The 15,840-nt window shown below is 40.4% G+C and overlaps 1 pseudogene; it reads left to right on the forward strand.

Annotated features, from left to right (window-relative positions):
* Positions 1-1,040: 1,040 nt before the first annotated feature.
* The window catches only part of LOC106568723 (SH3-containing GRB2-like protein 3-interacting protein 1), a 36,620-nt pseudogene continuing 21,820 nt past the window's right edge, over positions 1,041-15,840 (forward strand).

Here is a 15,840-nt window from a genome sequence, read left to right on the forward strand (position 1 = left end):
ATGATGAACCAGACTTGTGGAGGTCTGCGATTTTTTTTTCTGAAGTCTTGGCTGATTTCTTTTGATTGTCCCATGATGTCAAGCAAAGAGGAACTGAGTTTGAAGCTAGGCCTTGAAATACATCCACAGGTACACCTCCAATTGACTCAAATTATGTCAATTAGCCTATCAGAAGCTTCTAAAGCCATGACATTTTCTGGAATTTTCCAAGCTGTTTAAAAGCAGTCAATTTAGTGTATGTAAACTTCTGACCCACTGGAATTGTGATATAGTGAATTAAGTGAAATAATCTGTCTGTAAACAATTGTTGGAAAAATGACTTGTGTCATGCACAAAGTAGATGTCCTAACCGACTTGCCAAAACTATAGTTTGTTAACAAGAAATTTGTGGAGTGGTTGAAAAACGAGTTTTAATGACTCCAACCTAAGTGTATGTGTTATTTTCGATAAGGGAATGGTTATTTTATTTATAGAATGCCTCTGAGCTAAACTGTCCCATGACAATTACCCCAATTCCAAATAAATACCCTTATCCCTTCCCACATACACATTTGAATCCTCCTTCTAACGTACCTAATAGACGAATCTCCCTCTCTTTCTCTGTCAAGCTGAGGTATGTGTGATGTCCTCACTACCCTTCTCCGTTTGTGTGCTGATGATTGTTGACAATGCGACATTGGCATAAAGGATTGCCATCCTGTGATGCGAAAACAGAGCAACAAACATACTGATGTGAATAAGCATACCGTTGAAGCATACATGCATACCAAACATTTATACAGACACACACTCATGAAGAAATCAAGATATGCGTCCTTGGTAGGATTTCACATCTGGACAAAAAACTGAATATACTAGGTGCATGTAGAATTGTCCACATACTGTTGATATGTATTTTAAGCATCCCTGTGTTATGTTGCTGTATTAGCAGATACAATAAAAAAAGAAAAATGCAATGAGTGTGGAATTGTATGTATAGGCTACAATATATCTGCTAACAGTCCAAGCTAAAGAGTTAAGGCATCAGGGGACAGAAGCCATGTGACAAAGCAGATGACTGCCGGAGTGCCGGGATTGGCTCAGCGCAGGTGTGACATCAGCAAGCAGCATACTCACTCCCTCCATTGCTCTCTATCTCTCTCTCAGTCTGCCTCTCTCGCTTTGTGTTTTTCTCCTTTGCCTTTCCACCTCAGCATCCACCTCTCGTTGATGGCGTGTGTCAGTGCTGTTGGGGCGACTGAGGCCTAACGCGCTGGGCCCTTCCCCCAATTGTCTACACCTTCCCTGGGCCTCTGTCTCTGCCTCTTCCGTCGGCCCGACAGCCTGCCTGGCTACCTCCCCCACCCCCGGTGTGCTGGTGTCTGGGCTCAAGGGGTGGAGGAGGAGGGAGCAACGACGTTCCGCTTCACTTGGGAGCCGTTCGGCAATTAGCAATGCCCTAGACCCGGCATCATTTAGCCACTTGGAATATCTCGGGTTTCTCCATCCGCCTGTCTGTCTCTCTATCCATCTGTTCGTCTCCCTCCATCCGTGGAGGGGGACAGAGGAATGAAAATCTGCAATCATGATGGAAGGTAATTATCTGTGCCCCCCCCCGCTCCTCCTTTTTATCCTCCATCTCCTCCCTCTCTTCTCCTACCTATTTATGCCCTTCTGCAAGGCAGTATTTTGGGTGCTATAGCTTGGTAATAAGCTCTAGTGGGTATCTAACTATCTTGAGCATCTCTGTGTTTTGGTGCTTAGGCTACCGTATGTTTTTTTCTATCTGTAGTGTGACGTGGCTCTGTCAGATGCCAATGTGTGTGTGTGGATTGATTTGTAAGGGAGGGATAGATGTTCACACCACAGCTGTGTAGCACAATGAGGCAGACGTCCGGCTCGGCAGGGTTGTGTGTGTGTGTGTGTGTGTTTCTCTCTCTCTCGTGATGGGTGTGTAATTAGTTAATAGTCTTGTCTCAAGGTTATGCCTACTGAGGTTGTGGCTGATAGTAACTGTGCTAGAATTCGGTGAGCTCTAGTGTATTCTATTCAAGTCTTTTGTGTTGGCTGAAATAATGTGAATGTGTTTGAATCAGTGGCCCATTCACTGATCACCTATCATATTAAGAGGACATTATCAAAACATTCTGTATGGCGCAAATTAAATAGTGTTTTTATTGTGACATGAGTTGGTCTATTCTCTGGTTGTTATATTTCTTTAAACATTATGTCAACATGGTAGGTGTTGTTAACAAAACACATACACATACATGGTCTGAAATGAGTTGATTGCATATGTTTTGTGTTGTCAAACAAATACTGTATTATATTGTATGTTGCTTAGGTTTGCTGATTGAATGGCTCACATTAGAAGTGTATAATGGTTTATAGATACAGATTATTTGTGAAGCTATGGACTGAATCATTTGTAGACGTGCGTGCCAAGCTGGCAGCTCTTAGGCTCTAATACAATTGAGATGTTAGGCTTTCTCTCCATTCATCATTGAGAGCCATGGTAGTGTGAGCCTCAGTGCCCATTTGAATAGCAAGGTGCTCTATGGGATTGAAAGGTCTTAGGTAACAGATAGGCACACTGGCCAGAAATAGAGATGCTGTGAGATGCATTCTGAAGTAGAGAGAGAGAGAGGGTCTTGCCTATGGTTTCTCTGAGGCCAGTTGACTGCTATTCAGTGCAGTGTTACTGTACAATGTTTTATTAAGTTGTCCATTAAAGAATCTTGAGTGGAGCGGGTAAGGGAAAACTGGGTGCGTCTCAACAGTCTAAAGCAGCTTCATCCCCATGTGCCCTCTCTTTTTTTCACTGGCCTTAAAAAAACATTGGACATTGGTGAACGCAATGGGGTAGATGCCCAATTCGTCCCACGTGTCCCGCTCTTTCATGTCAGTGCAAATGAAGGAAACAAAGAGAGTAAGCCATGGTAGACTATTGAGATGCATCCCAGAAGTGTCTAAGGCCTGTCCGAGGCTGTTTTTGTCTACTTATTGTGCTTGGCTTAAACTAGGCCTACATCAAAACAGCTGAATAAAATTGACCTCATGATTCAGTAATACTATAGTTAAATGATTAATTCCGTTTCCATGCTTCTACAGCACTGTCTGCCTACAGGCCCTGTTAAGTCAAACTTGGTTACTGTGTTTTCAAACACAAACGCTTCTTCATAGGCTGCATTTGGATTCAATGCACTTAACAAAACTATATTTAGAAGGTAAAAAATAAATATATTAACATGTTACTGAGTGGGAAATGTTTTTAACTTCTCCATGAGACCCAGTTACAGGTCATGATTCAAAATAATCCCTTAAAGTAACTGTCCAGTGTTTCCAGATTTCTATAAAATAAATGTATTAGGCATGTTAAAAAGCAGCTTTTCTGTGTTGGAATAGTTTGTGTGTACCCCAACAACAGAATGGTGTGGGTGTATACCGGTCATAAAAAGTTTTCATGCAAGTAGACTGCTGATTAGCCAGCTCAGCCAATGAGCCAACAAGACGACGTGTTCTATGAGGAAATAGCAATAATTTTTGAAAAGGTCTGTTTGAGATACAAGTTTGAGTTGGGGTTTTTTAAGTGTTTTTTTCCTCTAATTTGTGCTTTGGCCACAAATACGAGTATAGTCAACAACATTACTTGGGTATGAGTTGAAGATGTGTTTGGGTTTTATATAATTTCAGCCAGTCATTTTGAAAGTAGCCAAAATGGGTTCCTGAAAATGGTGCACGATTGTGTACAACAGTGGTTCTCAATCCTGGTCCTGGGGACCCAAAGGGGTGCACAATTTTGTTTTTGCCCTAGGACTACACAGCTGATTCAAATCATCAAAGCCTTTTGATGAGTTGATCATTTGAATCAGCTGTGTAGCGCTAGGGCAAAAACAAAAATGTGCACCCCTTTGGGTCCCCAGGACCAGGATTGAGAACCAGTGGTGTAGAACATAATCCATTTCCTATGATATGTTATGTCCTGCAAATATATATAAAAAATCCCCCTGCAATTCCAATTCGTACAATCTCTTTAACACAACTTTTACAGTATGGGCCCCAAATTAGAAATTCAGTATTTTCCTGGGACACAAGCGCATGAAAACATGCCTCCTTTGTTGGGGCGGGCCTCCATTTCGCAGGCCAAACATTTTTGTGGCCCCCTTCTTGATATCAGAGAGAAACATTTTAGTTTTATAGTTAATTTCATGAAATCCTACACATTCGATTCGGTCTTATGTAGAAAAATTTGAAATTGTGTTTTTTTACATTGGATAAAAGTAGATAGTCAGAGATTGAAAACTGTATATCATACACTACAGTTGAGGAACAATGGAAAAGTAATTGGAAGTTGATCTTCGTTCACAGCCTCTTAAGCCTTAGCCCCACCCATTTCTTTAAGGATTCACATGTGAGGCCATGTGCTAAACAGTGAGTATGGTAGTGTACAACCAAAGATTTCAAGACTAAAGGCTGGTGTATACTACTTCTATCAACATGTCTGTATGCAGTTGTCGGAGTGACATCATGTACATTCTATTGTCGTCCGACATTAAACTTGTCGTTGTCGTTATGAAAAGTATAAACACAAAAACGGCAGGCTTCATGACGTCAGCAGCCTGGTGATCCAAAATAGCATTTTAACACCAATAAACCTGTCTCTTTAAAAATGTATTTAGTATATGTCAATCTAGCAAACCAGGCAACTAAAAGCAACTTTCTAAACAACGATTTGTTTCGTTTCTAGTTTGTTAGCTAGGTAGCTAACTTTAAGTTAGCTGGCTAGCCAGTTCAAATGATGACCATATCACAAAGCTGACAACCTCTTAACTTTAGCTAATTTGTATTCAATATTACAGGAAAATAAGCTCACAACAAGATCCTTATTTACAAGTTAATGGCGAGCTAATTACAGAAAATACGGTTGCGAATGTGACGTAATAAAAGCAGGGCATTCTACTGGAGAATTGTAGAACTTGGACAATATCTCGTTGGCCTAACGTTATATCCTAATCTGACTTTGGTGCAGGTCATGTTGTTCTTCACATTACCTTTCTGGGTTATGAATTTGAAACATATTTTTGAGCACTTTTTCATGAACGTGGCCGAAAATACATTTTTAGGCCCTATCCGGCATGCCGCTAGTTCAGCATGACGGGAGACACCGTGTCTGGGTTACGAACTTGAAACCAATTATTGAGCAGTTTTTCATGAACATGGAGGATTTTAATTTTTTTAGACCCTATCGTAACCCACAAATGTTTGTTTCTGGTAAACACACACTATATCAAATAAAATCAAAGTTTATTTGTCACATGCACAGGATACAGAAGGTGTAAAACGGTACAGTGAAATGGTTACTTGCACTGTGGAGTCTTTTGTTTAGACATGTAGCTTGCTAGCTAGCTTTAACTTGCAATGAAAATGACTTTCTGACAAAATTAGAAACGTATAATATCTGAAAATGTAGCTAGCAAGACTCTCTTACCCGTATACAAGAATGAACGCTTCTCCCTCTCTGTCACGGATGCCATTGTTGCCCGGTCTTCCTGTTTACGTTAAAATGCATCTCCTGTGAAGTAGTGACATGCGACATATGCCTAGTTTCCTGAAACGAGTCACATTTTGCCATGAGACGTAAAGAAAATGTTGATGTTTAAAGCATATTTCCTGCAAATCTACACATTATGCCATGAGGCAGAGAAATAGTTTTTGCGGTTTTACAGCTAATTTCCTGCCATTCTACCCAGAAATAGAACTAAAAGGTTCTGTACTAACTCTACTAAGAGAAACAACACAGAGACCTACTATTCCAGGCCTACATTTATCATTTACATGTTCATATATTACATTTACAGTCAGTAGCATCAATCAGTACTGTACATACACACAATATGATGTCTGAGTGAGAAAGCAATGGGGGCCCCCTGGAGGTCAGGGCCCCTGGGCACGTGCCCTTCATGCCCGGTCGGCATTCGGCCATGATAGCTGGCTAGACTAATTTACCTACCTAAAAATTGTTATCTGACATGTCTAATTAAGTGACTGTCAGTGACTGACATACTGTAACAAGAGAGAAACTGCTGATGCTCAACCACATTTCGAAACTGCAGCTTGTATATGCTACAATTCCCAACAGTAAGTACACTCTATACACTACCATTCAAAAGTTTGGGGTCACTAAGAAATGTCCTTGTTTTCCATGAAAACATACATGAAATTAGTTGCAAAATGAAGAGGAAATATAGTCAAGATGTTGACATGGTTATAAATAATGATTTTTTAATTGAAGTAATAACTGTGTCCTTCAAACTTTGCTTTCGTCAAAGAATCCTCCATTTGCAGCAATTGCAGCCTTGCAGACCTTTGGCATTCTAGTTGCCAATTTGTTTGAGGTAATCTGAAGAGATTTCACCCCATGCTTCCTGAAGCACCTCCCACAAGTTTGATTGGCTTGATGGGCACTTCTTACGTACCATACGGTCAAGCTGCTCCCACAACAGCTCAATAGGGTTGAGATCCGGTGACTGTGCTGGCCAGAATATCCATTTTATTGCTTCTTTAACCTGTTAGGGCTAGGGGGCAGTATTGACACGGCCGGATAAAAAACGTACCCGATTTAATCTGGTTACTACTCCTGCCCAGTAACGAGAATATGCATATAATTATTGGCTTTGGATAGAAAACACCCTAAAGTTTCTAAAACTGTTTGAATGGTGTCTGTGAGTATAACAGAACTCAAATGGCAGGCCAAAACCTGAGAAGATTCCATGCAGGAAGTGGCCTGTCTGACAAGGTGTGTTTCATCTTGGCTCTTTTTATTGAAGACTGAGGATCTTTGCTCTAACGTGACACTTCCTACGGCTCCCATAGGCTCTCAGAGCCCGGGAAAAAGCTGAACGATATCGAGGCAGCCTCTGGCTGAAACACATTATCGCTTTTGGCAAGTGGCCGATCAGAGTACTATGGGCTTAGGCGCGTGCCCGAGTCGACCGAATGCTTTATTTTCTTTCGTCTGTTTACCTAAACGCAGATTCCCGGTCGGAATATTATCGCTTTTTTATGAGAAAAATGGCATAAAAATTGATTTTAAACAGCGGTTGACATGCTTCGAAGTACGGTAATGGTATATTTAGAATTTTTTGGTCACGAATTGCGCCATGCTCGTCACCCTTATTTACCCTTTCGGATAGTTTCTTGAACGCACGAACAAAACGCCGCTGTTTGGATATAACTATGGATTATTTTGAACCAAACCAACATTTGTTATTGAAGTAGAAGTCCTGGGAGTGCATTCTGACAAAGACAGCAAAGGTAATAACATTTTTCTTATAGTAAATCTGACTTTGGTGAGTGCTAAACTTGCTGGGTGTCTAAATAGCTAGCCCTGTGATGCCGGGCTATCTACTGAGAATATTGCAAAATGTGCTTTCACCGAAAAGCTATTTTAAAATTGGACATATCGAGTGCATAGAGGAGTTCTTTATCTATAATTCTTAAAATAATTGTTATGCTTTTTGTGAACGTTTATCGTGAGTAATTTAGTAAATTCACCGGCAGTGTTCGGTGGGAATGCTAGTCACATGCTAGTCACATGCTAATGTAAAAAGCTGTTTTTTGATATAAATATGAACTTGATTGAACAAAACATGCATGTATTGTATAACATAATGTCCTAGGGTTGTCATCTGATGAAGATCATCAAAGGTTAGTGCTGCATTTAGCTGTGGTTTGGGTTTATGTGACATTATATGCTAGCTTGAAAAATGGGTGTCTGATTATTTCTGGCTGGGTACTCTGCTGACATAATCTAATGTTTTGCTTTCGTTGTAAAGCCTTTTTGAAATCGGACAGTGTGGTTAGATAAACGAGAGAATTGTCTTTAAAATGGTGTAAAATAGTCATATGTTTGAAAAATTGAAGTTTTTGCATTTTTTTGGTTTTTGAATAACGCGCCACGGGATTACACTGGCTGTTACGTAGGTGGGACGATTTGGTGCCACCTACCCTAGAGAGGTTTATCAGGACAACAGTTTTTAATGATCAATTAGCCTTTTATAATGATGAACTTGGATTAGCTAACACAACGTGCCATTGGAACACAGGAATTATGGTTGCTGATAATGGGCCTCTGTACAACTATGTAGATATTCCATAAAAAATGCAGCTACAATAGTCATTTACAACATTAACAATGTCTACACTGTATTTCTGATCAATTTGATGTTATTTTAATGGACAGAAAATGTGCTTTCTTTCAAAAACAAGGACATTTCTAAGTGACCCCAAACTTTTGACCGGTAGTGTCAAAAATGTGTGGATTCGGCTATTTCAGCCCTTTGTTGACAGGTGTATAAAATTGAGCACACAGCCATGCAATCTCCATAGACAAACATTGGCAGTAGAATGGCCTTAATGAAGAGCTCAGTGACTTTCAACACGGCACCGTCATTGGATGCCACCTTTCCAACAAGTCACTTCGTCAAATTTCTGCCTTGCTAGACTGCCCCGGTCAACAGTAAGTGCGGTTATTCTGAAGTGGAAATGTCTCAACAACGGCCACACAAGCTCACAGAATGGGACCGCCGAGTGCTGAAGCATGTAGCTTCCAAACTGCCTCTGGAAGCAACGTCAGCTGTTCGTCGGGAGCTTCATGATATGGGTTTCCTTGGCCGAGCAGCCGCACATAAGCCTAACATCACCATGCACAATGCCAAGCCTCGGCTGGAGTGGTGTAAAGCTCGTCGCCATTGAACTCTGGAGTGGTCTGACGAATCTGGGTTTGGCAGATGCCAAGAGAACGCTACCTGTGCGAATGCATAGTGCCAACTGTAGAGTTTGGTGGATGAGTAATAATGGTCTGGGGCAGTCTTTCGTGGTTCGGGCTAGGCTTCTTAGTTCCAGTAAAGGGAAATCTTAATGCTACAGCACACAATGACATTCTAGACGATTCTGTGCTTCGTGGAAACAGTTTGGGGAAGGCCCTTTCCTGTTTCAGCATGACAATGCACCAGTGCATAAACCGAAGTTCATACGGAAATGGTTTGTCGAGATCGGTGTGGATTAACTTGACTGGCCTGCGGAGAGCCCTGACCTCAACCCCATCGAACACCTTTGGGATGAATTGGAACACTGACTCCGAACCAGGCCTAATTGCCCAACATCAGTGTGTGACCTCACTAATGCTCTTCTGGCTGAATTGAAGCAAGTCCCTGCAGAAATGTTCCAACATCTAGTGGAAAGCCTTCCTAGATGAGTGGAGGCTGTTATATCAGCAAAGGGGGGACCAACTCCATATTAATGTCCATGATATTGGAATGAGATGTTCGACGAGCACTTTTGGTCATGTACTGTATATGTTTTTACTCCCACCATTAACATGTCCGCGACTCATACTGTAAGAAAGGCTGCTTTAATAGAATATTAACTTTTAAAAATGCGATTTTCACTGGACAGTTAGTTTAAAGTGTCTGTACAGAACTTTTGCTTCTGGGGGTGCCCTTGAGTCACAAGCGGTACCCTAAATGGACAGAACTATTGTAAAAAAAAAAATCCTGCACCCACACCCTATGTGTCCCCGGTATTACGTTTTTCCACCTGTGCTTCAAAGTCACCTTAAACTGTACCAACATGGGATCCCTCCAGGGGACATAGGCCCTGAGCTCTTCGCTGTGTCCACACATTAAACTGTGTCAGGGTGTTGGTTTTTCCAGTTGCCCTGATTACAACACTGTATGATGCCAACTACCAACCCTGGAGGGGGCTTGGCCTCAGTTTTGGCACAGAATGGCCGCCGTAGCTAGATTTCTCACAGGCTCAATGGGGTGTATAAATTGATCACTACTGCCATTTCTTCCATTTCTGTATTGTCTTTGGTTGTACAAATGTGGTGATTGTGTTCCTGTCTTACAGTTCCTAGTGAAAGTCTGCACACCCTCTTCACATTTTGTTGCCTTCAAATTAAATAGGAATAAAGCATACTGTACATCTGGATTTTTCTCCTACCGATCTACACATCCTACTTCATATTTTCAAAGTGTTAGAAAAATTATAGAAAGTGTGACAAAAATAAATAAAAGTGAAGATGTCTTGATGGCGTATGTTTTCACACCCCAGAGTTAATACTTGGTGGAAGCACATTTGTCAGCCATTGCAGTTGCTGATCACTTTGAATAATATTCTACCAACTTTGCACAACTAGGAAACATTTATCCATTGTTTTGTCATAATCAAATCAAACTTCATTTGTCACATGCACTGTGAATGGCTTACTTACAAACCCTTAGCCAACAATGCAGTTCTAGAAAGAGTTAAGAAAATATTTACCAAATAAACTATAGCAAAATGTATAAAAAGTAACTCAATAAAATAACAATAACTATATACAGGGGGTACCGGTACCAAGTCAATGTGCAGGGGTATAGGTTAGTCAAGGTAATTTGAACATAGGGGTAAAGTGACTTTGCATAGATAATAAACAGCAAGTACCAGCAGTGTAAAAACAAATGGGGGGGTGTTAATGTAAATAGTCCGGTGGCCATTTGAGTAATTGTTCAGCAGTCTTATGGCTTGGGGGTAGACGCTGTCAAGGAGCCTTTTGGTCCTAGACTTGGCGTTATGGTACCACTTTTTGAGGATCTGGGGACCCATGCCAAATCTTTTCAGTCTCCTGAGGGGGCATAGGTGTTGTCAGTGCCCTCTTCACAACTGTCTTGGTGTGTTTGGACCATGATCGTTTGTTGGTGATGTGGACACCAAGGAACTTGAAACTCTCGATCCACTCCACTACAGCCCCATCAATGTCAATGTGGGCCTGTGCGGCCCGCCTTTTCCTGTTGTCCACGATCAGCTCCTTTGTCTTGCTCACACATTTGGGAGATGTTGTCCTGGCACCACAGGTCTCTGACCAACTCCCTATAGGCCATCTCATCATTGTCGGTAATCAAGCCTACCACTGTTGTGTCATGTTTGGCCACGCAGTCGTTAGGGTGAACAGGGAATACAGGAGGGGACTAAGCACGCATCCCTGAGGGGCCCCAGTGTTGAGGACCAGCGTGGCAGACGTGTTGTTGCCTACCCTTACCACCCGGGGTGGTCCGTCACGAAGTCCAGGATCCAGTTGCAGAGGGAGGTGTTTAGTCCCAGGGTCCTTAGCTTAGTGGTTTTTTATTTTTTTTCCTTAGGGGTGGATCTGCTTAATATTGTGGAAAGATTGTTGCTTCCATCAATGTAATTGTCTGCATCATTTCCAATTCCCCATATCTTTTTTGGTAAATATATATATCCATATACATACATGTACATACCCATACATATGCATAGGCATACATAAACATTCATACATATACACATATATACATACACATACCTATATAGATATACATACTTTTTTTGGAATATACCTTTATTATTCCCCGCAAACCCTACCACCCTTCCCCCAATTGGAGTAAACTAATAAACAACAACTCTTAGGCTTCTTCCTTCAGGTTATACATATTATACACATTTTACAGACACAATCTATTTTACAATAGATATATTTTGTTTGTTTTTAGTCCTTCCTCTATTTCTGATGTCCATCCAGTTTGATTTCTATTTGTAACTGTGCTATTTCACAAAATTTCTTAACCTATATACATTTTACAGACCCCATATGTTTTACATTGGCTATCTTATTATTAGTCCCAACCTTCAGCTCCATTCAACCCCTCCCATCTATCTCTTAACACCATCCATTTTGGATTTCTATTTGCCATATATTTTTCAACTGTGCTGTGATGCTTCACAAAAGTACTGAACCATTGACTCTGCCTCCTCACAGCAAAATCTGCAGAGCTGGGAAGATTATATCCCCCATATATATAACATTCTATTCATTGCAAAAATTTTGTATAGTAATTTAATTGAAAAATGTGAAGTTTTGAATCCGGCGTTGTTTTGCGTGTCAATTCATAAACCATGTGCCATGGAATGGGTACATCGAAAATCTCTTCCCAACTATTTTGCAATTTAAATGGCACATCTGTCGATTTTTTTGGTCTTTCAATTAAATTGGTATATGTTTTTATTTATCACACTTTTCTTTAACCATTTATGTTCTTTAATGCAGGGCCGACAGACAAGTTCCTTACTTTTTTCTCCTTCTACTTGCCTCTTCCATTTTTGTGGTAATGCTGCAATTAGTTGGTTGTAATTTTGGGTAGAGCAGACATTTCCATATGTCTGTGTTAGCTGCATGTGTGACATAACTCCACCAGTCCTATTTATGATATCATTCACTAAAATTATACCTTTTTTAAACATTTCATCGAAAAATATGTACTTTTTTTTTTTTTATCAATTAGTGTATTTGAATTTAACCACAATGTTTGTTGTATTATTTGTTCTGTCTTTTCAGGTGGATTAAACTGAAATTGCAACCAACTTTCTAAAGCTTGTTTAAAAAATAACGATATTTTGGAGATTATTTCCTTTTCAAACCGAAAGTGAGCAGTTGTAATCTGAATAAAGGGAAAAAGGCCATTCTTGAACATGGGGGAGACATTCCTACCAATTTACTAGAGAATCAGTTTGGATTTAAGTATAACTTTTATATGAGTGATGCCTTTAGTGAGAGGTCTAATGCTTTAATATTTAATCATTTCTGCCCTCCGAATTCATATTCGTTATATAAATAGGCCCTTTTAATTTTGTCTGGCTTGCCATTCCAAATAAAATGGAATATTTTTTGTTCATATAATTTAAAAAGCAACCATAAGCAAATAGGTAAACTGTGATATGACTAAAGCGTTAATCAGGGGGATTTCTTTCCACAAATAAACAGGTATTTTCCTTTCCATGGTGGCAAGATCTTATCTATTTTTGCTAACTTTCTATAAAAATGTATTGGAGTGAGAGGATTTGTATACCGAGTATGTCCACATCCCTTCAGACCATTTTATTGGTAAATGACACGGTAATTTAAAATTTGAATTTTTTAGTGATCCAATATGTAATATAGTACACTTATCATAATTTGGTTTTAATCCAGAGAGGATAGCAAAAGTATCTAGAGCCTCTATGAGGCTGTGGAGGGATTCTAATTGTGGTTTTATAAGAAAATATGAATCATCAGTGTACAATGACACCTTAGTTTTTAAGCCACAGATTTCTAATCCCTTAATATTATTGTTGGATCTAATTTTAACAGCTAACATTTCGATGGCAACAACCTTGTTTTACTCCTCTAGACAGTTTAAAACTTTCTGAGATGTAGCCATTATTTACTATTTTACACCTAGGGTTACTATACATAACTTTAACCCATTTTCTAAGAGATTCCCCAAAATGTTTATTCTAGGCATTTATATATAAACTCCAGTCATACTTCATCCAAAGACTTTTCAAAATCAGCTATGAAAACCAGGCCGTTTTCCCCGATATTTCATAGTATTCTATTGTTTCCAGTACTTGTCATATATTATCTCCAATGTATCGTCCATGTAAAAAACCTGTCTGATTAGGATGAATAATATCTGACAATACTTTTTTAATTCTATGCACCAAGCATTTAGCTAGGATTCTTGCATCACAACACTGAAGTGTAAGAGGCCTCCAATTTTTTAAATGGACTGGATCTGTCACGCCCTGACCTGAGAGAGGGTTTGTTTCAGTATGTGGTTAGGTCAGGGTGTGGGGTGGGCATTCTATGATGTCTATTTCTTTGTGTTGAGCCGAGTATGGTTCCTAATCAGAGGCAGCTGTCTATCGTTGTCTCTGATTAGGAATCATACTTAGGCAGCCTTTCCCCACCTGTAGTTGTGGGATCTTATTTTTGTACTGCTTGTTAAGCCTGCAAGACGTTATTGTCATTGTTTATGCTTTTGTTTGTAGTGTTCTGATTTATAATTAAATACAAAGATGAACACTCACCACGCTGCACCTTGGTCTACTCCCTTTGACGATCGTGACAGGATCTTTATATATACACCACTCGGGTCCTGTTTCAGTAATAATGATATCAGACCTTCTTGTTGCGTGTCCGATAATCTACCATTTATATAGGAGTGGCTAAAACAACCTATTAATGGTCCTCTGAGTATATCAAAAAAAGTTTGGTATACTTCCACTGGTATGCCATCCATTCGGGCTATTCGATGCTAATGCAGTGTGCCACGGGATATTTTTGTGCTGGTCGAGGGCAGTCAGGTCTGGAGTGAACCAATGGCTATATCTGTTCTTAGTTCTACATTTTTTGAATGGGACATGCTTATTTAAGATGGTGAGGAAAGCACATTTAAAGAATAACCAGGCATCCTCTACTGACGGAATGAGGTCAATATCCTTCCAGGATACCCGGGCCAGGTCGATTAGAAAGGCCTGCTCGCTGAAGTGTTTTATGGAGCGTTTGACAGTGATGAGGGGTGGTCGTTTGACTGCAGACCCATTATGGACGCAGGCAATGAGGCAGTGATCGCTGAGATCCTGGTTGAAGACAGAGGTGTATTTAGAGGGCAGGTTGGTCAGGATGATATCTATGAGGGTGCCCGTGTTTACGGATTTAGGTTTGTACCTGGTAGGTTCCATGATAATCAATGTGGATGTTTCCTCTAATCCATGGCTTCTGGTTGGGAAATGTACTGTGGGGTCACTGTGGGGACGACATCATCTATGCACTTTTTGATGATGCCGATGACTGAGGTGGTATACTCCTCAATGCCATTGGATGAATCCCGGAACATATTTCAGTCTGTGCTAGCAAAACTGTCCTGTAGCGTAGCATCCGCATCATCTGACCACTTCCGTATTGAGTGAGTCACTGGTACTTCCTGCTTTAGTTTTTGCTTGTAAGCAGGAATTAGGAGGATAGAATTATGTTCAGATTTTCCAAATGGAGGGCGAAGGAGAGCTTTGCATGAGTCTCTGTGTGTGGAGTAAAGGTGGTGTAGAGTTTTTTTTCCCTCTAGTTGCACATATGACATGCTAGTTGAAATTAGGTAAAACTGATTTAAGTTTGCCTGCATTAAAGTCCCCAGCCACTAGGAGCGTTGCTTCTGGATAAGCATTTTCTTGTTTGCTTATGGCCTTATACAGTTGGTTGAGTGATGTCTTAATGCCAGCATCGGTTTGTGGTGGTAAATAGACGGCTACGAATAATACAGATGAGAACTCTCTTGGTAGATAGCGTGGTCTACAGCTTATCAATAGGTGCTCTATCTCAGGTGAACAATACGTCAAAACTTCTTTAATATTAGACGTCGCGCACCAGCTGTTATTGACAAATAGACCGACACCCCCGCCCCTCATCTTACCAGACATAGCTTCTCTGTCCTGCCGATGTATGGAAAATCCCGCCAGCTCTATATTATCCGTGTCGTCGTTCAGCCACGACTGAGTGAAACATAAGATATTACAGTTTCGAATGTCCTGTTGGTAGGATAGTCTTGATTGTATATCATCCATTTTGTTTTCCAATGATTGCACATTGACCAATAGAACGAATTCTTCTAAGAATTCGCCTACGAATTCTTAGAAGGCAGCCAGACCTCCTCCCCCATTTTCTCCATCTTTTCTTCACGCAAATGACAAGGATTTGGGTCCGTTCCCGAGAACGCACTATATCCTTTGCATCGGACTCGTTAAAGAAAAAATCTTTGTCCAGTTCGAGGTGAGGAATCGTTGTTCTGATGTCCGGAAATTATTTTTGGTCATAAGAGACAGCAGCAGCAGCACTATGTACAAAATAAGTAAAAAAATAAGTTGCAAAAAAAATACAAAATAGCATAGTTGGTTAGGAGCCCGTAAAATGGTAGCCATCCTTTCCGGTGCCATTCTAAATTGCCCAAGCTCAGTAAATTTGGTCAGAATAAAAGAAAAATATGA

The sequence above is a fragment of the Salmo salar genome, chromosome ssa14 (assembly GCF_905237065.1).
Source record: "Salmo salar chromosome ssa14, Ssal_v3.1, whole genome shotgun sequence".
NCBI classification, from domain to species: Eukaryota; Metazoa; Chordata; class Actinopteri; order Salmoniformes; family Salmonidae; genus Salmo; species Salmo salar.